Genomic DNA, 22998 nt, shown 5'->3' with positions numbered 1-22998 from the left:
TCTGGCATCTCAGAGGCATGAATCTCACCTCTACTCATTCTGCCCGGCTTGTCAGTTCCACATCCTCTGTATACACATACTCCTCAGAGATGCTTATCTGTCCCTGGGCCTGGCTATTTTCAAAATACTCTTTGTCAATTGCACAGGTCAATTAGGTCAGTCAGCAAAGCACACTTTGAAAGGTTACATACAGTATACACATTGTCATACATGAATATTGAGGGAAAATAACAATAATACATAATCATATAGTAGAAAAAGAGAAAACAGATTCTGTTTTGCTTGAGGAACTCTAATGACACTCAGGTTACAATGTCCCACTTCATCACACGTAAAACACCTGCGGCCAGTTACCAAAACAGGTTTTTCCCCCGCCCCCCAAAAAGTGTAGCAACAGCTGGTTTGGTTGATGGGGAACTCAGGGGTGATGCTCTAGGAGGCCTCTCTTTCCATGCTGTTTGCACTGGCGCTCCCCATCTCTTCTTCATCACAGTAGCCCTGGCAACGGTGTACTTGTCGACCAGGCTGGCAGCCTCTTGCGATGTTTTAGGGTCACAATCCACAACCTATTCTTTCACCTCAGCTGGGCACAATGCGAGAAACTGCTAATGGAGAATGAGATCCTTTAGTTTATTATATTCAAGTACCTGCAATCCCTCAATCCATTAATGCATAATGGTTGATAATTGCGCTAACAGTCCAGTATAGATATCAGAATAACTGTGTCTTGAGTCTTGGAACTTTTGACGATAAGCCTCAGGAGTTATGTTGAAACGACGTAACAAGGCTTTCTTAATTGCGGCATAATCGCCGTCCAGTTCCTGGGGAAGGTCTGCAAACACTTCCAGAGCTTTCCCCTCTCAGTCCAGGGGTTAAATAGCTGGCCTTTCAAATCCCCTCAGGAATCAAGGTCTCCGTCTTTTTCCAACATGGTAAATTGGCCGTGCATGGGTTTGCCTTTATAAGCCATCGCTGCTTTAAATTTTAGCTGCAAAGTCGCCGATTTCCGGCGAGTTGAACAAATCAGACTTTCATACATTTACCCCCAAGTTGGAAAAGGTTACCAGTTCCCCAAAAACAGTACAGATACATATAAAATAAATGAGAAAGGGCCTGCAAGTGTCGCTGTCACCCTAGGACTTCTGTGACACTTTCACATATTCAGGCTTAAGCATGGTTAAAACAAAGCTAAGAAATAAAGATAAATCACTGTCTGCTTAAATATGTCCTTCATGTTAGAACAACTATATACAGAGAAATAAAATGATTGCAATCAGTTCAAATCAAACAATTGAGGGAAACCCAGCGGTAACTGCCTTAAATTAAATTGAAATGTAATGACTGAAGCAGAGCTGCAATTGAGAATATTATTGAGATAATAAGTAAATAATTTGAGGTTATTTGTCATAAACCAGGCCAGCCTGCCCCTGTAAACAGTTCTGCTAATTATGGTGGAACAACCACCTTGACAATGAAACCTTTCCATTATGACAGCAGTCTGAAAAATGGTCACTAATCTCCTTTACCAAAAGGTGTAGGGCACCACAGCACACACACATGCACTTTCATAGGACCCAAAGAGTAGTATTGTGGTGAATATGCCATGTCCAATGCAAGCGGCGTATTAGTTGTTTTTGTTATACTTTGATTGCGACTATAATATTCGTGACTGTAAGATTTTTGAACTGCGAGCTGTAGCCGACCTGTAAGGCTTCCACCACGTTGACGTACTTGAGGGCGGTCTCTTGGCATGTTTGTTGTAAACAAAGCAAAGATAAGTGAATAATGAAATAACACAGCAATCCATGATTGAGGTCCTGTAAAACGCACTGATATATGTGGCTGCAAATAACTGTCACAGTTTCCAGACCACCCAGCAGGTCACATGTCCAGGTCACCAAGCAAGGCTGCAAATAACTGTCACAGTTTCCAGACCACCAACCAGGTTACATGTTCCAGGTCACCCAGCAGGTGCACAGGTGTATTGCCAACTGTCACATTTTCCAGATGACATTAGTAATGCATTGTTGTAAATGGCAGGCGGATGTTTGGCAAATAACTCCAAAACGATGCAACCGCCAATATTTTTCTGGAAATCCTCAGACCAAGACCTTTAATTTGGCACCTTAATATACCTTTCTCAGACAACGGCATCATAGAAATAAGTCACTCATAAATGTCATACTTATGCTATTAATATAGGGATAGATACAATACTTGTCAACAACAACTTCTATCAGTCAGTCTCGATTTTGGATGCAAAATCTATAAAAGAATTTAAAGCGTTCGGACTTGTTTCTTTGCAAGCTGAAAGTTTAAGATGTTAGTTTTGTGTTTTAAACTGTGGTTTACAGTAAAGGAAAGCCATTATCTTTTTTTTTTCTTTTTAAGGAATAATATGTATTTCATACTTGCCAACTTTTCCAAATTGGCATCTGGGAAAAGATGTGCATGTGGGGGAAGGAATCGCATTGTTTTTCAAATGTTAAGGTGTGTTTCTCAATAAATAAATGCATACCTGAGATCTTGAAATGATTTTGACAGGCATTTTCTGTTATTTTGCATCTGTATGTATATTTGTATGTATATTTTTTTAATCAAAATTATATATTTATTTTTATTTAGTATGCATAAAAATATATTCACCACGTTAAAATATTGTTTGGGCTCAGTTTCATATTTTTTAACTACATTTTAGCTGTTTTTTAATTAGTCTTAGGCTACATATGGAAATTACACTTGGCAATCGAAGACCTGGGTATTTCGCTACTACCATGAAACACCCCCAGTTAGCAATGACATTTCAATGATTAAATAAAATAGCCCTTAGGAATATATGAGTAGGAATAAGCTGATTAGAAAACATATTAATACATGGTTTAAATAATTATAAATTGCTGGCTGAAAATCCTCTATTTAATTATCCATTAATTTAACTAAGGCACATAAAATCTTAATTACCTCGCTCAGTCTACCAATGATATTGAACATTGATTCCTACTCATCTAATTTGTCATTTTTTGCTAGACATTATTTTGCAGAAATATGCCAACTGATATTATCTAATAGACATGACTGTTCTAAATGTTGCTCTTAGCAGACATTGAGGGTAATCTACTAACATTACTTAGGTGTAAATCTGCACAAGAACCATAAAACCATTTGTTTTATATGTCTAGCCAAACTAGACAAGTAAAGTAAATGTCTGATTGATTGCTTGATATTGGTTTTAGCACAGTTCTCTGTTAGAAACCGCAACAGTATTTAAACTTGAATAATATGCTCATGATGCTTATATTCACCAGCACAGCAAAGTATTACATGCACTTTAACACAAAGTTTTCATACAAGTTGCTTGATGGAATAAACTTTTAATAGAAAACATATCAGTTTTTACTGAGAATAGTGGTGTCTATCTTCTCAGAAGTCATTGTGGTGTCATTAAATTGGTTAGTTAGTTAGGCTAATATCTTTAAAGGTTACATACAAAGCCTTAAGCAATTATCTTTAAGTTGCTTGCATATTTGTTAACCTTGTTTTTGATAAGTATTTATTAACCTTACAATATGTTATGGTATCCTAGCTCTGTTTAGCCTTCAATTCAATAGACTATTTGTTCTACTTATTTAACTATTGCAAGCAACTCTTCAGGTATATGCTCACAAAAACACACAAACCTATGACTCTTCGAACTGCTGACTCAGGGGCGGGTCCGGGGGTGAGGCGATTGGGGAGATCGCCCTCCCCTAGCACACTTCCACTCACTGTCCCGCTCCCTCCTCCATGACTGTGCTGAGAGGAGCAGCTGAGAGAAAAGAAGACAGAAGGAAAGAAAGTAAGTAAAAAATTGTGTTATGAAGGGGGACAGTGTGCAAAAAAGCAGCAGTATGATAAAAGGGCACAGTGTGAAAAGGGGCAGCATTGTCATAGGAGGGCACAGTGTGAAAAGGGTACACAGTGTGATAAGTGGTACAGTGCGATAAGGGACCAAAGTGTGATCAGAGGGTACAGTGTGAAGGGGCACTGTGTGGTTAAGGGGAGCAGTGTGATGAAGGGGAACAGTGTGATGAGGGGGAACTGTGTGAAGAAGGGGGAACTGTGTGATGAAGGGGCACAGTGTGATGAAGGGGCAGCAGTATGATGGAGGGGGAACATTGTGATAATGGGACAGACAAATCTACTATTTTGTTGCTCTTATTGTTTTGATTTTATAGCTATGTAGTGTTTTACTTAAAACAAAGCTAAGAACATATCTAACAGACTTGTATCCTAAAATACATTAATTTGTGTGGCACATAGTGTTGTAGGGCACAGGGCCTACAGGATACAGGAATGGAGAAGGGTAGGAGTAAGGGTTGATAAATGCCTCCCCCTAAAAGAAAACATTAGACCTGCCCCTGTGTTGGCTTAATCAAAAGAAGAATTAATATAAAAATAAAGTATTCTAAAACAAAATGGTGGTCATTTCTATAACAATCTGCATGTTTGAACAGTGTGAACAAATAATCACCAGAGAGGGTTACTTATTGAAATTGCAATTAGGAGCATATTTGCACTAAATCATAGCAACTGTTGCGGAGTGTCCCCAGATTGGTGACAGCGAATCTGTACAGATTCACTCTCAGACAATCAATGGTCAGGCTGGCGAACCAATCTTTGGCCATTCGAATTCGGTGCCATGGCGAGCCATGTCACAAAGCCCCACCTCCAGCAGTGGTCTGAAGAGACTGTTGCAGGAAAGAGGGGACACCCTCTTCAACCAAGAGGGCCAGACCATTGCAGGAGGAACAGCAAGGAAGACAGAGGCGCCGGTGCACAAAGACAGAAGAGAGATGCTAGAGACTGAAGAAGACAGTGTCTCTCTTCAAGCAAGTGCAGCACTGAGAAGGAGAAGAGTAGCTACCAGCTGGATGAACTGGAAATGGAAGAAAAGGCAGGGAGAAGATGTGGTTCCTGTGCAGAGCAGGTAAACATGTTTTATATAATTTTATGCTAGCTACTGTTGGACACAAGACCTGTGGGCAAACTTTTGAGTACTAGGCCCATGGAGCAAGGCCTGGGGCAGGGGGGGATTGGAAACTTAAAGTGACCCTGGAAAAAAATATTGAAGTGGCTTCATGTGGGGCCAACACAAATGTAGATGGGGTTCAGAATTACTGGAATTTGGTTGTAATAACAGTTAGGAAACCCTAGATGTGATGACTTAATACACAGTGGGTCATTTCTAAAGCAATGCAGTGAAAAAGCTGCCAGTCTTGTGTTATAAAAATACATGAATCCTTTTGCATGATCTGCAACTGGTTTATATCTTTTATGGTTTATGGTTTATATATCTGTGCTCACACTTGTTTAGTTGCCTTTAGTTCTTTTACACATCCTTCCAATATTCCCTTCATAGAAACATATCTCACTTTGTTTAATAAGGTTATCTATTACGAAACATATTGGTGCAATCGTATTTGATCAGTCTGCCAGAGCAGCATATAAGCACCTCACTATTATGAATCCCAGTGTATTCACGAAGAGCAACAGAAGTGTAAAGCAAAGGGTCTTTATTCGGGTAAATACACAAACAAAGATTACTCAGATCCACTGATAAGAACAGGTTCCTAAGGAGACTGTATAGTAAAATTGGCAGGAATAGGTATTATAAGTTTTACCCCAGTCCAGAAGGCACAAGGCTGTCCAGGAAAGCAGACAGAGTCCAGGGATAAAGCAGTGATCAGACAAACAAATCCAAATAGCCAGGCAGAGATCAAGCAAATTAGCAAGGTCCAGAAGTCTGTCCAAAAGGTCAGGGCAACAGGCAAAACAGCGTGGTCCAAGGTACAGGCAAATGATTCGGGGTCTCAGGCAAGGTCCAAGGTACAGGCAGGGGTCATACACAGAAGTTCAGTCCAGCAGGTATATAACAAATAGCACAGGAGCAGGTTAGCAGCAGCCAGGAACAAATGGATGAACTGCACAGAGCACAGCTAGAGGCAGGTACTAAAAGCAGTGCGAGAGGTGCAGTTCTAATCAGGCATTATGCAAGGAGATTAACTCCTTCAGGCAAGTAGAAGAGTTCAGGAACAGAACAGCAGCACCTCTGGTGGTATGAGGCACTGCTGCTAGGTACAAACAACAGACAGAGTTGTAACACTCACCCCACTGTTGCATCTTCCCCTGATGTCATAAAATGCAAACTACCGGTCGAATCTCTCTTTTAATATATAAAATGTGTACTGTGTGTTTAAAAAATTGCATTAAACTAATCCTTATAATAAATGGCTATTCCAATCGTTTACTGGTGATATACTAAATGCAAAGGAAGCAGGATTAATGATATTGTCAGTGCAATGGGGGCTGGCCATATTTTCAACAAAGTGATCTGAGAATGGGACCAGTGCAAGGTAGAAGGCAGGCAATGGAATCAAGGCAAGAACCACTTAAGTTTCACCAGAACTTGAATACGGCTCGGGGGGGCCTGGGGCACTTAAACAGGAGGGCTATCATTTTAGACAAATACAAAGGCAATACTGTGTGCACTACTGTTAAGTGCATGCAGCTCTGCCTTTACAAGCAGTACATTGTGAAGCGGGAGCTGCTGCTCGTCTCCTGTGAATCCCTGTTCCATTTTTGCTTAGCTGCTGTTTGACCTCCTGATGTGACCCTCTGCCTGATTCCTGGACACTGCTTGTTTGCCTATTGCCCTGACCTCGGCTTGATTACTGGACTATGCTTATTCGCTTGTGACCCTGACCTGTGCCTGGCTATTGGATTCTGCTTACCCAGATCTCTGCTTGGTCACTGGACTCAGTTTGTCTGCTTCCCTGGACAGGCTTGTGCCTCCTGGAATTGGGTAACTCATTATACTTGTCCTTGCAATTTAACTGTATCTGTCATTATTTGGAACCTGTTGCTCTGTGGACTTTCCTGCCATTCATCATACCTGTTCATATCTGTATATTGGAGTCATACCTGTATATACTGCTACCTGAAAATCTGCATATCCCACAAACTGAGTCCTTGCTCATATATTTGCCTGAATAAAGATATTTGGTAAATTATACTTCTGTTGCTGCTTCCTGAATTTGCTAGGAATCGTAACAGCAGTGGGTACATTTGTGCCCAATCTGTAAAAATGATGGGCCTGGTTTGGATAAAAAGCCCTTTTTATTAAATGGCAATAATATTAATTTAATGTCTGGGCTGGGAGGGGGATATGCCTACATATTAAAAGGGAATGCTTTTAATGGGGCAGGTGTGTGTGTGTGTGTGTGGGGGGGGGGTTATATTAAAAGCGCAAGTTTTTAATGTTTTGGCTAGTTTGGGGGGAAAAAGGGTTATTTATTAAATATAACACTAATATTTGAATTGGGCTGTTTGGGCGGTAGAAGGACTAATGTGGACTAAATGTGGGTGCCATTAATTTAATGCCTGACTGGTTGTGATATCTAGTCATTCCTCTGCTTTCCAGGATGTGAATAGTAACTATCACTTTTCCAAACAGGTTCCCTACATTCCAGGAACTGGCCAAGTAGCAACTTTCCTGAAGACACCAGCAGTAGCACCAGGTAGTCGAAGCTGCAACAAAAGGTATGGAAGCATAGCACAGGTTTAGAAAACGGTCTAGCTCTTTTAAATGGCTAGGAGCTGGTACTGGGAGACAAAATCTACTCACACCAAAATATGGGTAATATGAGGGGGAAAGCATTTGATCATAGCTTATTATCTAGACAAATATTTATTTCTTTATTTGTGCTCAATAATTAGGAATCTGAATTGCCAAAGAGACATAATCACACAGCTAAAAGAATGGTACTGGATATTTTGAAGTCCTACAGTTCCAAGTCTGCATAGCAATCAATCAAATAAGGCCATAAGAATGACCTTTATTATATTTGTTCCATAACTAAAGATTTTAGTGCCCTGGGTGAGAGAGATCACTGGTGCTCCCCATTTTGGTGGGAGTAGATGCTGCCTCCCAAGGAGCCCACTGCTGGAAGTGAAGTAGCCTAGCATTTTACATGTACTAGACAGTTCTCCAACCCTGAACAATTCTCTCATATCTGTTCTTGTAGTTTGACCACATGGAGCTGCTGCTGACATCTGTAACGGATTTAAGTGGATCCTGGACTATTCTTGATTAGCGCTGGCTTACCTGAGGTGCGGAGTCTAACGAACTCCCCGGTGTTCACCAAGAACCGCCGCGAGGTGGGATGGGCTTTGCTGCCGGGAGACGCAGGTCGCGGTCCTCAGGCTCGCCTCAAGAAGTAGTGTAGCGGCAGGTGCAGCGGGAGGATGCAGCGAGAAGGTAATAGAGGCGTCAGACAATCCGGGTCAGGGGCACAGGCTATCAGAGACATCAGCAGGCCAGGTCGGTACACAGATAAGGGAGATCCAGAAAGGTCTGCAAGCCGGGTCGGTACACAGGAGGTCAAATACACTGGGAGCAGGCACTAGCAGGAACAGAGAACAGAAGTCAGGAACAGGGAAGTTGCTCTGACACTCACCAAGTGTCAGAGCGATATTTTTATAGTGAGCCCTGTTTGAATTCCCCGCCCTAGGTTTTAGCGGTCATGTGACCGCCGAGTCCGGAAGTGTGGCTTCCGGGTTCGACAGAGCGGGAGGGGAACATGGAGAGGTAAGTATTCATAACAGCATCTTAAGCTGGATCCTGTTGGGGCTCTGTTTGGAAAAATATAATTATTATTATTTAAGTAAAGAAACTAGTGAACTCTGTAGGCCTCCCTTCTCTAACCAGCCCTAGCATTATATCACAGTACCGATGTCTAATAATCAGGTCTCCTTCCAAATATTAAATTAATATTATTGGCATATTTCCCACCTACTGGCCCCAACATTAAATTAATAGCATTCACATTTCACAACTAGACCTTCTTCTACACCAACTCGGTCCTATATTGAATTATAAGCACCCAAAGCTCCCCGGTATTAAATTAATAGTCAACACCACAATTTATCCCAAAAGTAAAAGAATAGCCATACCCCAAAAAAGTAATAGCCTGTCACTCACCGGACTGTGAGTGCCATTTCTCCTGTATTCAGGAACCGTGGCCGTCCTCCATCCTGAGGGTCTGCGCATGTGCAGCCCTTATTAAACCTTCAGTACCTGCTGCTTTTAATTAATTGGATGATCAGGCAACCCTCCCTATTTAAACCACCTGTGATCATTACCTGGTTGCCTGATCTTGGAGTCTCATTCCCCATGAGCCTCTGAAGGTGTTCCTGTGTTTCCTCGTGTATTCAGCTCCAGCTGATTCCCGTCTACTACGTTTGTGGTTTCCAGACCACTTCAACTCTCCTGTGTTCATCGTGCCTGCACTCAGCTGATTCCTATCTGCTACTGCTGCCGGATTCCTGTCCGCCTCAACTCTGCTGTGTTCATCGTGTCAGCTCTCCACTGATTCCTATCTGCTTCTACTACCGGATTCCAGACCGCCTCTACTCTCCCGTGTTCAGCGTGTCTTCCCTCCGCTGCCTCCGCTACTACTGCCGGATACCAGACAGCCTCAACTCTCCCGTGTTCATCATGTTTCCAGTTTTACTTACTACTGCTTCCTGAGTATTGCTCCGTTGATACTAGTTACCTGCCGTGCGCTGCACCAACCTGATTACCGTTTCCATCCTCCAGTGGTTTCTCCTCCTGCCGGCGTTCAGCCGTTCAGGTATCCCTGCACGTCTCACTGACAGCCTGCTCTCCTGAACCGCGGTATGCATACCTTCCATTGACTTTGCTTTTGTATTGCATATCCGTCTGGACTGTGTTGTATTCATCTCCGGAGTCTTCTATCTATTGAAGCTATTGTGACTATTGACTTTGTGTCCTATTACCTGGATCGCTCTAGTGACTTTGTATACTTCTAGCAGCCCATGTCAGTTATTATTGTATTGTGGATATCATCGTGGGATCAAGTTCCGTGTGCCCGTGTATCCTCTGCATTACATTCATCTCCTCATGCCCCTCCTCACATATATATAGCAGTGGTACAACTTGCTGACGCAGACCACTGACTCCTGTTTCCCTGTGACACCAGTTTCTAGTATCCTCTCACATAGCAGTGGTACAACTTGCTATACGCAGACCACTGACTTCCCCGTTACCTACTTGCACCTGGAATCCATTCCTTCACTATAGACAGTGGTACAACTTGCTATACGCAGACCACTGACTCTCACTCCCTCCTCGCTACTCCTGGACATTCCTCCTCACTATAGCAGTGGTACAACTTGCTGTAAGCAGACCACTGACTCTCCTCACGTTTACTTGTCCATCTGGTTCCTCGTGTACATTCATCTACTCATTACCAGTTGCTGCTAGTCATAGACTTTCTTTGAGCATTCTCTCACCATCTGCTGATTCTCCTGTTCCGTTGTCACCCTGCTACCAGAGAACCATAGTACCAGCTATATTACTCTGGTAAGTACATCATCTGGTGATATTCTGGGCAAAGACTCCTAGTGCCCGTGACATAGCCCTTATCCCCATTAAATAAATCGCCCCACTATAAATGAATAGCCCCATCAAGAAATCAACAGCCCTTACTCCTGTTAAATCAATAAACCATACAAAATTAAATGAATAGCCCCACCAATAAATTAATAATCTCCACTGAATACCCCCTTCTCCCATTAAATTAATATCCAACGAGGATAGACCAGAGACTCACAGGCAGAGGAGGAGACAGACTGGAGAGAGGGGTAGACAGGAGGCAGGGAGGCTCACAGGCTGAGAGTGAGACAATTGGCAAGTGGAGACACACATGCTGAGAGGGAGTTAAAAGTAAGGAAGGAGGGAGAGACAGAGATTCACAGGTTCAGGGGTAGACAGAAGAGAGGCAGTGGGAGACACTCCTATGTTGAGGGGAGATAGAAGAAATGGAGAGAGAGATGCACAGGGGGAGACAGACGAAGAAACTTCCATACTGAGTACCTATTACAAACTGAGTTAACTGGAGTATAAGCAGAAACTGGTGGGTTGTCCAGGGGGCTGAACGCTCTCTGCCAAGCACTCAGCATAATCATCCAGCAACTTGCTGGGCTAGAATAGCTGGTAGGCTGCTTAAGGGGGAAGAGCACCTTGTCCAGCACTATGTTGGAGGGCGGGCAGACCAGCCTCAGGAAGCAGTATCCTGTGCTGCACAGCACAGGACCTCCTTAGTCCACTTTCCTTATATGATGGCAACATCAATAGCGGGCAGAACGCCTCTGCAGCATGGCACCTGCCCAAAACGATCCGCCAGTCCTGATTCTGCAGCAGCCCCATGTGTAACTGGGCCTGTGATTTGTGTAATAACAGGTGGACATGGCATCCTGGGCGGCTGCACAGCCAGCACCAGCCTCTCAATGGTCTTGGGTAAGGCCTTGCCAGCATTTTATTATCAAACAGTGTCTATAGGCAATTTCTAAGTGAATGGTAAAGATCTGAGGGGCTTGTGGGGAGACCCGGGTGCCATGGCTTCCCGGTTAATCATTGCATCCACCAGTCCTTGGGGGGAGGAGTGTTGGGTTGGGGGCCTTTTCATGGGTCATCGTCATTTCACCTCTATTCATAGAAAAAATAATGAAATACAAATTTACAAATGCTCAAATATCAAAGCAAAAGTGAAAATTATTGTATCAGTGGAAATTTTGCTTCACCTTTGAAGTTACATACCTTTCCGGATCCAAGTGACCATGTATACCGAACATGTATATTAGTATAAATGCATAATAGTGCTCGCTATAACATTTTAAGAGGTTATTTGCAATAAAATAGAGTAAAATGTGGACAGCCTCGAATTTCACAGAACTTTGCAAAACTCCACATTCTGACTTTTCTGTGCATTACTCTATATGCAACTATATCACATACATTGCTGTATATTTCAATGCAAACTATATAAGCAAACTGCTAGGTGTAAAGCTAATACTGCTTAGGGTTACTGGAATGTAAATCTTGCAGCATGAAAGTGAACTAATTGCAGTGCAGTCATGCAGAATGTGTAATTGATGTGTGTCTGGAGTTTATTGAGTGGTCTATTAAACCTAAGACTGATTTGCATTCATAGCTTGTGTCTCTCAAGATAAATAAAGCAACATGTCTTACTATAATTCAACCAATTATGCACTATATATTGCTGTGCAGGAGAGTTCTGCCATTTTATGCCACTTGAGGTGGCACTTGTAAGGCTGTCCCTCCTGACATTCTGATCAAGAGCCATGGTCTACATCATGTGATAACAGAAAGAAACACAGGGTGAAAGCAATCATCCGTTTTCCTTACTGTGGTATTGGGTTACTCTCTGGTTACTCCCAACCCTGGTCAGCACAGAGCGGTACAAGGTGGAATCTCCAAGGGGAATCAGGCACACACAAAATGTGCCTCCCCCAACCCTCATCACTAGGGCAATGTACCCCCGTTCTGAATAACTGGTGCTGTTCCCAACCTCCTTTGAGGTGGGAACCTGGTAATGTGTCAAAGATAAATATTACTTAAGTTTGTGGAACTAAAAGTACTATCAAGACCTGGCACTCATTAAATACTTAGCAACCAGGGCCCACTGCAACATGTAATGACACAAACCTAAGTAATATGACAAAAACACACATCAACTTTCAAAGCAGTTTATTAAATAAAAATCCCCCTTGTTCATTTTATTACACAGCTAAATCCATAGGTAATATTATTCATGAAGTAGTTCATAGGTAATGTTCCTCCAAAGGGAACTATAATAATAAACCCAACAAACGCAACTCCTCCTTTCGAAGCCTTACCCGCTAAGTGACACAGAACTAAAGTACAGTACCTAAGTGGCACATTCATACGCCAGTATAGTAATGTAGTAAAACATTGTGGCATCATATGCTACACTCACACAAATGGGAAAAGAGCCTTACATTGAAGTAAAGACACCTCTTTATTAAACTGCGCTGTTGTTCAGAATCAGATATACTGTTTTCTCAATTGAAAGGGAGGCTCAGTATCTACACAGTCAATCCTAATTGTTTTCCCATGAGCCAGCCGATCCCATTGCGCCCACCTGGAAACTGCTTTTAATTGGTTACAATCTATTTCAAGATAAAAAAAATACAGAATGCATGGCTGCGCTAAAATCATTGTAGCTCTGCACTGTGTAACATATTAAGCATGCAGGATAAAAAGAATACCCATATTGACTGACACAATCAATGCTGTTTAGACATAGTTAAATGTGATTGCTTTCTGTGATGCTGAAGCTGGAATCTATTAAGGAAAAGGTAAGTGTAAATAATGAATGCACCATCCTTAAATTCTCCATTTCACACAGTGCACTTATGTGGTTTGCAAAGTTACGGAAAACACCTTTTTTTTGGGTTTTTTTTCTAGATCATGGTACAGCATTAGAATAGTAGTGCTTGACAGCATAGAACACCAGCCAAATGTCTCCTTCAATTTCCGGGCCTGGAATGGACTATACTTTTTACTGTGGATTAAAATTGTTAGTATACAGTAATTTCAATATCACAGCATAGTAAATTCTGCTTCTCATATCCAACATTGTAGCAAGGTTGTAGCAAACCTCACACTGACATTTCATGCATCACATGAAATTAATTTCTGTTGTACTTGATGCTTGTTAGTTTACAGTTTGCTACATCTGTACCTGTTGCATTTATATCAGGGACAGGCTGTGCCTAGGTCAGTACAGCATATACATCCTGGGCCGGTTCTATAGTTGACTGCCCGGCCGTTCTCAAAGAAAGAGGGGCTTTCCACCTCCATTTTTGTCATCTAGAAGGGCAGCCGTTGCCGTTGCTTCATTTCCCGGAGCCAAACAGAGGAGGCAGTCCACACCATTCTACAGATTAGGTAAGTGTGCCTTGAGGGGATGTCTAATATACTGGGAAATGTATTAATGTTATGTGGGCACTGGCATGTGAGGCGCAATGTATTGTTTCGGCATGGGTGGGCTGGCCCCAGGTTGATTTTCCACTGAAGTTCATGTCAGACCAGTGATTCAGACAACTGCAACAAACTATATAATTTGCATGGTGATTTTAAGCAGAAGGATTCAAATAGGGTAAACAAGTCTTATTACATGATTGTAGAGAAATGAACTAAGAAAATGTCTCAATTAACGTTGTACAAAGAAATTCACCAGTGGCATCCTGAAATTCTATTGGAAATCAGAGAACGAGAACCATGGGCCTGATTCATTAAGGATCTTAACTTGAGAAACTTTTTATTTCAGCCGTCTGTCACAGTGAAGAGACACATCAGACAAGCCGTCGCTACTCACGACGGCTCGACTGATGTGTCTCTTCATGTTCTGACTGCCTGTCAGAGCAGCCAGGACATCACATCCGACCAGTGCGTCCCGGTTGCCTGGTCAACAGTCGGGACATTCCTGTCAGAATTGCCTTGTCCCAGCATCAGGGCAAAATGTTGGGCGCATCTGTGGGGGCATAATGAATTGATTATTCGCCACCTGTGGTTAACTCTAGGCACTCCCTGGGCCCCATCTTATTGGCTGCCAGCACTATTTAAAGCACTTAGCCTCCCTGCCGATTATAGCTTCAGTTCTTCTCGTTACTGACCAGCGCCAGGTTGTTCCTGTGCACTCTCTGCCTTTACTACCTGACTTCTATTGTGACACTTGCCTGAACTTTGGACTTTGCTAGTTTGCCTGTTGCCCTGACTTCTGCCTGAATACCAGACTGCTGATTTGCCTTTTGCTCTGACCTCTGCCTGAATACTGGACCTTTTCCTATTCTCCAGTTGCCTTGGATCCCAGTATGATTCTTGGACCTTTACAGGTTTGTCCTGTTTCCTGGTGCTCATCCTACCACTCTCGCTACAGTCTCCAAACATAAGCTTCCCCAGTTAAGACCTGGGGGCATCCGAGTACCTGTGAGCAAAACAAGCTCTATGACAAAAGCAGATGTTATAGGTGAAGACCTCTACTGCCTGTTCTAGGAATTTATGTTTGGGATGCTAGCCATAACACCTTCTGCCTATCCTAGACTGCCCTAGGCATGCCAACAAACTGCCCAGCATATCATGAGGGCTGCTACTTGCCAATAACAGCCTTGTGGAAAAATCCTCTCCCTTCTTGGAGCAAACAAAGAGTATACAGAGAAACTCCTCTGCATCCTTCCACAAGGTAGTGGCCCTTTGAGTATTCTTTCACAACAATCTTCAATGTCTAGGTTGCAATCCGGTCCCCTTGAAGTTTTGGTTTACTATTTTATATTAAAATGCTTTCCCTCTTGACCCTCACCTGTGAAGCTTGCCATCCTACTATTCCCCCACCCCAAGCCCTTTTTGGCCCTCACTCTACCCCTTCTTCTCATATTGTTGGAAGAATCTGCATCACTAGCTCTTGTTTGTATTCTTGTATCATGATTTATGTTACACACTGAGTTATATTATGGATGAAAATTTGTTATTATTTTGATTCTGTAACCTTCAGTTGAATTGCTTGCTAGGTTTATTGGACCACTTTCACTATATTATTGTCTCTTTTACTCTGAATTTGAGGTTTACTCCCATTGCGATTTCTTTTTATCCTTCCCCTTCCACTCCCCTCACCCCCCCCCGTCTTTTAGATGTATTAATAAACTGAACGTTTATTTTATTTTTGGTTACACAGTGCTTCAATATATTGGCTTTTATCTATTTCATAACTCATTGTATGTGTGCAATATAAAGTGTTAATAAAAAAAAAGGAAAAATACACTTTCCGCATCAAATCAGGATTTTGATGATTTGACCATTAGGGTAATCATCATCATTTATTTATATAGCGCCAACATATTCCATAGCGCTTTACAATTGGGGACAAACATAATAAACTAATAAACAAACTGGGTAAAACAGACAAAGAGGTGAGAAGGCCCTGCTCGCAAGCTTACAATACAGGGTAATGCAAAGTAGTGCATTTCTTTTTAATTACTCAATAGTTTTGTGCATTATTCCATACCCTAACAAGAATCCTATTTATTTTAAAGGATAGAGATTGCTTTAGATATACAGTCTTTAGCTCACACTGTAAACTTATTATGGACCTTATGTGCTCTGCTCTAACAGTCATCTTTGCAGGGGGAGTGACAACACTGCTGAACTTTCTCCATTCATAGACAATTTGTGTTACTGTGGACAGATTAACATGAAGGCTTTTAGAGATACTTTAGTAACACTTTCCAGCTTTATGCAAGTTAACAATTATTAATCTTAAAACTTCTGAGGCATGATTCACATCAGACAATGCTTCCTGTGAACAGTAAGCATCAAGTTTGTGAGTGGTTTTAGGGCAGGGCATTGGTTGGACGGGTTAGCTAATTCCTGACACTACATAGCTTTTTAAGAAGTCATTAGCCCAGGGGTTCACAAACTGTTTACAACCTATACTTTGAATGTTAAAAATATGTATTCAATATGGAAAAGTTCTGTAAGTTGTGTGTTACTAGTTTGAGTAGACTGTGTTTATTTATTATTGTGACATAAATGACAATCAGATCACATTGTATGATCAATTTATGCAGAAATCCAGTGTTTTTATCTGTCAGCCCTGACCCCTAGGCTGTACTCCCCCTATGTTTGCCTGCTCTGTCTCCAACTTTGTATGTATGCCCACTTTTCTTCTTGCTCTTCACCATCTTTCACCATCCAATGCTTGGTCCACTTCTGCCCTCTTCTCCCTTACCTTCCTCCCTCTCTGTTGCTTAAGTCGATGGATTCCTGCTGGCTTCTGATCAGAAGCGTCGTGGATGACCCTAAGGGTGGCAGGTAAGCTCAATCTTCTGACTTGAATTTTTGCCCTATAATCCTATGACCGACGATAACCCTGACAGTAGCAATATTCATATCCTTTCACCAGTGAAGGATTCCACATGCAAATTGAACAAGTATTATGGCGGTACTTGCACTTCTTTTTGTAGCAGATAAGTAGTTTAGTCATTTGAGAAATGCTATATTCTTTGAACAGGGCAGTTTTGTTATGTAAAAAGGTTTTGAAATATTTAAAAAAAAAATTAAATACATTTTCTCTTTTTTAAACCTTTTGTATTATTTTTAAATTTTTTAAAATGTAGTTCTAGTTATGGGTCTTTTTTAGTATACTGAGAGCTTAAGATATCAGACTTGCAAATACATACCATTTACTTTGTATAACAATGCAAGTGCCCACATGGAAAGACTCCGGAGAAGCCACAGAGGTGAAGCAGACAGGCCAGAATTCAAGCTGCACAGTAGGTTGGCATTCAATCAATGACACTTTACTTTATTGGTGCTTTTGGCTCATCAGTGATGTGGAACTACAAGGCACCGATTGCTCTGTCAGAGGGCAAGCTAGAACTTAAGATAGCTGGAGAGCAATAGGTCACACTGGCATACAACCAAACACATAACACCCTTAAAGTGGAACATCCACCATATTCATGGTACCTAAAACGATGGACTACTACTTTGTGCTCACCCCTAAGGCTAAAATTTGACAGCCAGTCCCTGGGACCCGGACCGTGCACCTTAGTTACCTAAAAGATTCCTAGTGCACTTCCATATCCTCGGTGAGCTGGCCAAACTCCCCCCCACCCTGGTGGCTGTCCAGATCCCTTCAGCAGTGCACACCCACTTTGATTGCTCCTACATTTACATTCCTCCAGTGGACCGTTCAAGCCCCAGTCTGACACTGTCCCTGCTACTTTTTTGTTATCACTTCAACTCACCCCACACACACCACATTTCTAGGAACACACTACATCTAAAATAAGGTGGGGGAATAAATTAGTGCAAGCTAAACCTGTGACCAGGAGCGTAGGAGCAACTAACTGGATCAGAGCCCCTGACTGAGGTGCAAAAACAAGGCAGATGTGGATACCAAGGGAAGAGAGTGCAGGGAGGATAGAAATATAACTGGCATGCAGAAGGCATAGATAATGAAGGAAGGAGAACAGGAGGGAAGAGGGTCCTACTTGAGACAGTTTACTATCTAGAGGAACACAAGTATAGAATAGAGACAGATAGTTTGTTTCTTTACAAGTCATCTATACCAGATGTTTACAGAAAGAGTAGAATTTGTTTTCAAGAAGGAGTGATCATTAGTTTAGGACACAAATTAGGCACTAAGATATATTTTTAGAATTACTTATGGTAGGAGTTCCAAACTTGTGAGTCAGGATCCAAAATGTAGGTTGTCATTATATTTAGGATAGGTCACTAAGTGTAATTGCTCTTACTGCAGAAATGGATCTGCAATGATTCTTTATGGACGCAAGGTCACCTAGTTGTCCACCTTCCACAAGTTGAAGTGCACTGCCACTTCACGGTTCTTGGAACTGCCTCAGGAAAATCGACCTGTTCCTTGGCTTCTGTAGAAACCTGAAAATGCACATGATGGAAACAATAAAAATGTCCCATCAAGGTCAAATCTAATTTCACTTTAAGTCCACACCCTTCAATGATTTAAACTGTTCTTGCCTAAAACACTGCTTAGTCTTATTTACAGCTGAAATTAATCCTATATTATATTTTCTTGCTATATTACTAGAATATAACCTAAAATATTTTCCTTCTGCATTCATCCATCACCATTGTCCGCCTAACTCCCAAACCACTCTACGTTGGACATCAAAACCTAGGACTTTCACAGCAAAGTGAGTACATCCATCGCTCCACAGTAACAAATGGCTAAGTATTGCCTAGTACTACCTAGTATAGTGGAGGACACCCTGTTGTAGCACACATCACTTCTCAGATCAGCAAAGCACATAGGTGATACTTTCTACTGTGCCTTTATCATATGTCTCTTTTGTGGGTTTAAAGGTTTTATTACACTGATTGTACGGCACCTAAAATAGTGCAACTGAAAGGTGCCAAATGCTTCCTATTAAAAGCATATAGACGAACCCCAATCTTCAACAACTCAGAGGTGGTGGAAAAATTAAGTCCTTTAGAGAGCACAAAGATCTTCACCACTATATCTCCTTTATATCTTGTCCTGTATTACTGTATTCTGTAAGGGACACCTCTGATCTGCCCAACTCTCAGCAGCAGATTCTGCCAACGTTTGAGCTCCCTCAGATGCCACCACCTTGGCCCACTATTCCATGCGCATCCCATAAAACCAAGTGCAACTGCGCAAATGTAGGCCCATGGTGTCACTTTTGCGGTTTTTGCAAAATATCCTTACTGTTATACCTTTTTGATAATCTATTGTGTAGAAAAAAATATTAAATTAATTAAACTATTGTTTTCATTTTTTAAATCACAAGCTAATAAATATTTTGAAAAACATTTAAACCTACAATAACACTGTAAATACATTTTATATATAATTTATTGTTGCAATAGACAAAATAGACACAATATTATCAACAAATTTTTTAAAAAATATTAACAATGCTCTATCTCATTTGGACTTGGCTAATACTTACTGTAAAGTTTGCACCCACCAATTAAAACAACAGTCCTATAACATTATTTGTTCATATAAATATTTGCAAAATGCCATAATGATAAAAGACAACACATTCAACGCTGCAGGTGAAATACATTTGTTTTATTTCTTGCTAAACTTTGTACATATACATGTCATATACACGCTGTGTTTGTTTGTTTAGATCCTTCATTCATTTAGATGATTTACGTTACATAAAAATCATTTTGATGCTGTTAAGTTTTTATTTCATTTTTGTAAAGCAACAATATCCCAACCGATAAAAAAACACAAAATAACAGAATATTTAAAGAACATTTACACAACAGAGAAATGTACTATATCACAGCTTCTATAAATATGAGAGGAGTGGGGGGGGGTCATTACCTAATTTGCAATAAACTGGAATGACAAGGTTACAGGAATAATATACATATGTATTTGAATTGAAACCAAAGCAAATGTAAACTTCATTAATTACAGGATGACTCTAAAGTTGTCATAGTCTAAATTATTATTATGTTACTGTTAAAAAGTGCTCCATATAGCTTTTTTGCACTCGTGTCATGTACGCACTTGACTAGAACTCGATATTGTAACACAGAATTCAAGCTTATATTTTCATGTCTCACAAGGCCAGTCAAGGCAATCAGCCACAAGAAAACTGTCAACAGTGATGTATTAAAAGAGGTGTGAGAATTAGTTTCTCCTGCTACCTTCAGTTCAGTACAATCTTTTATTACAACTACAATTATACACAGTAGCTTCATTGAGTGAAACTACTCCCAGGAAAAAAGGGACAAGATTAGGAGATTTTAAAAAGAATTTTGCTTTACGTCTACATTTCTTCCATGTGTTACTGAATATGAATTTAAAAATATAATACAAGCAGAGCTTACAATAAATAGGATTTTAAGTATAGGAAAAAAATCAATAGTAAACATAATTTAAAGTGGAGATAATAGTCTATGTATAAACATACACATAGTCCAAAACAGAACAACGCTAACTTCTGCCACCTCAAAGATGACAAAGAATTCCGGCGCAGGTAGAAAGAGAGGGAGCAGCGTAACAAGCTGTATGGTAATGATCAATCTAACAACATGCGTGCTCCAATCTGACCCATCCCCGGCCAAGAGGAGGCAGATGCAAGGGAAATGATTATTGGCCTTGATGCCTACATCCTATATAGTGCAGGGCAAATAATAAAAAAAAAATAATTGCAAATACACCCCTCCTTGAGATTTACCATGCTCCTGATCAGCTATAACAACACTGACATCTGTTACATGCTATATCCTAATTTATATTTAGTCACACAAACATGTTTATTTAATTTGGTTGTTACGTTCCTTTAAAGGTTTACAGAAAGTCAGCAACCTGTCTAAAACAAACAGCAGTTCATTCCTCTTCCTTCCATCAAAGTGTATCTGTCACTTACCAAGAAGGAAGGAAGCCTTTGTGTGGTCTTACGAGAATTCAGTTTATAACTTCACAAGGAAATTACTTTATCCCTTGGCCGTGACTCTGATGCTTGTGATTTAATAGGATAACATTCTTTTGAGCTCATAATGGGCTTCATCCAATCTGTGTACCCCAGGGTTTCGCAACCAGTTTTCATTATGTACCCCCTTGTGATGTTGTACCACATACCACCTAAGGTGTTTGCAATAATAATGCAATTTAATGTGTACAAACTTATTCAAAATGTCCCCTCATCTAAGTAATTTTACCTTTATCAATCCCTAAGCATTTTAATTCCATACGTTTTATTCTTTGCAGACTAAAATTAATTTGACTGCGCTACAATTTGGCAACATATACCACAAATTGAGAAGTTAGGATGCTGATGACATGCGCATGTTCATTCTTTTCTTATCCTCACCTAGTTTTCATCTATAAACTTTCTGTACCCATTTCTTCATTCTCACATTATTTGTCCTTGTTTGTGTATAAGCGAATACAAAAATGAAGTTTCCCTTTTACAAACATGTCAAATATTTTGAGTCTATTCTAGTAGTTTAGAATATGCCACACAGCAAGCATTATCTGCAAGCTTGATGAGAACTACAACATACAAAGAGCTTGGTATGGTGTGACAGTTGCTGGAAACAAATTCAGTACAAGAGATGGTTTAAGAACACCAGCTAACTTGTGAATTGACTGTTACCTGTTAGGATTCTCACTGTCTCACAGCTAATGGGATTTACTTGCAATCTCATGGCTAATAAAATAATTTAGCAGAAGAGACAACCAACAAATTTCTAACTCTTTAGAGACAATATTTTTTTAAAGCTAGGACTATCAACTTTTGGTTAGTTGTTTTTTGCATTAGGATCCTGTGTACCTAATAAATTAATTAAAAATTAGTTCCCTTGTGTTGTATCTACCTCGATTAGTACCACTTCACTGCACTGTATGTACCATAATTTTTAACGTCTACTTTTCACAAATTTAACCTGTGCAGCCTCATAAATGTAATTTGTCTGAAAGGAAATACAGTGCTGTTCTTTGATGCACATAGAAAACCTAGATCCTTATTTCTAAAGAGTAAAACAGCCAATGTACAGGTGCACATAGATATCAGCAAAGCAGCATGGATGCAGATCAAGATGAAACCATCTGCGAAGGAGAAGTTAGCACTGGATGGTGGCAAGTGTTGGGCATAGTGAGTGCTATGAGAGCACTCATAGCTTTTCCCATCGACCTTGAGAAAGATCTAAGGATTGAAATGCATCAGTGACTGTATGTTCTTCCCAGGACAGTGGCCCTCTGCCTTTTCAGTCTAGTCTGCAGCATTCTTTGGGCCCTCATAAGATATTGCTGAAAATGTTTACATCCAGAAGTTCTGGTGGACCGATAGACTCTACTGTGCTGTTGGGAATCTTGTTTACCTGTTCAATTTATTCCATTTTATATATTTTTTTTGTATGTAAACTGATGAATAAATGAGATAATGCACTATGTGCTCTTTCTTCATGTAATTATTTAAGAATAATGGCAATACCAGTGTGAATCCTCTACGTCCAAGCAAGATCGAAACTTTATATATATGCCTGTTTTATTTGGAGTCAAGTAAGCAGATTCACATAAGGGGAAACCATTAAGACAATTTTCACAAGGTGGTGTTTTCTGATCCTATACACACCCTTGATTGTTTATCTCACTGTGTCGTACTATTCCTCACTTTTTACTTACTACACTATACTATTATTGGTTCTTTGTTTTTTCACAAGTCCTGGAGATTTAATTCCGGATGAAATTATAGATGAATAAGGAAGATTCACAAAAACATTGGACTCACATATGATTTTATTACACTTATTGTTTACTATATTTTGTATTGATATACTTTGTTCCATGTGTCTGATTTTTCTTTACTTGTATTATTTGTGTTGATATTGGATAGCGCCCATCAATGTGAATGTCTTTCTAAAGGAGTGCTAAGGAGCTGTCCTATGAGATAAAAGGGGTGGAGAGGGCACATATTCTGGGGCATTCCTTGCTGTGTGGAAGGGTGCACAGTCATTTCCTCTCAATAAAAAGACTTAAAGTTTGCACCAGGTTGGAGTTGCTGGAGGAGGGGTTCTATGCTATT

This window comes from Mixophyes fleayi, chromosome 1, assembly GCF_038048845.1.
Source record: "Mixophyes fleayi isolate aMixFle1 chromosome 1, aMixFle1.hap1, whole genome shotgun sequence".
NCBI classification, from domain to species: Eukaryota; Metazoa; Chordata; class Amphibia; order Anura; family Limnodynastidae; genus Mixophyes; species Mixophyes fleayi.
Note: the sequence above shows the minus strand (reverse complement) of the source record.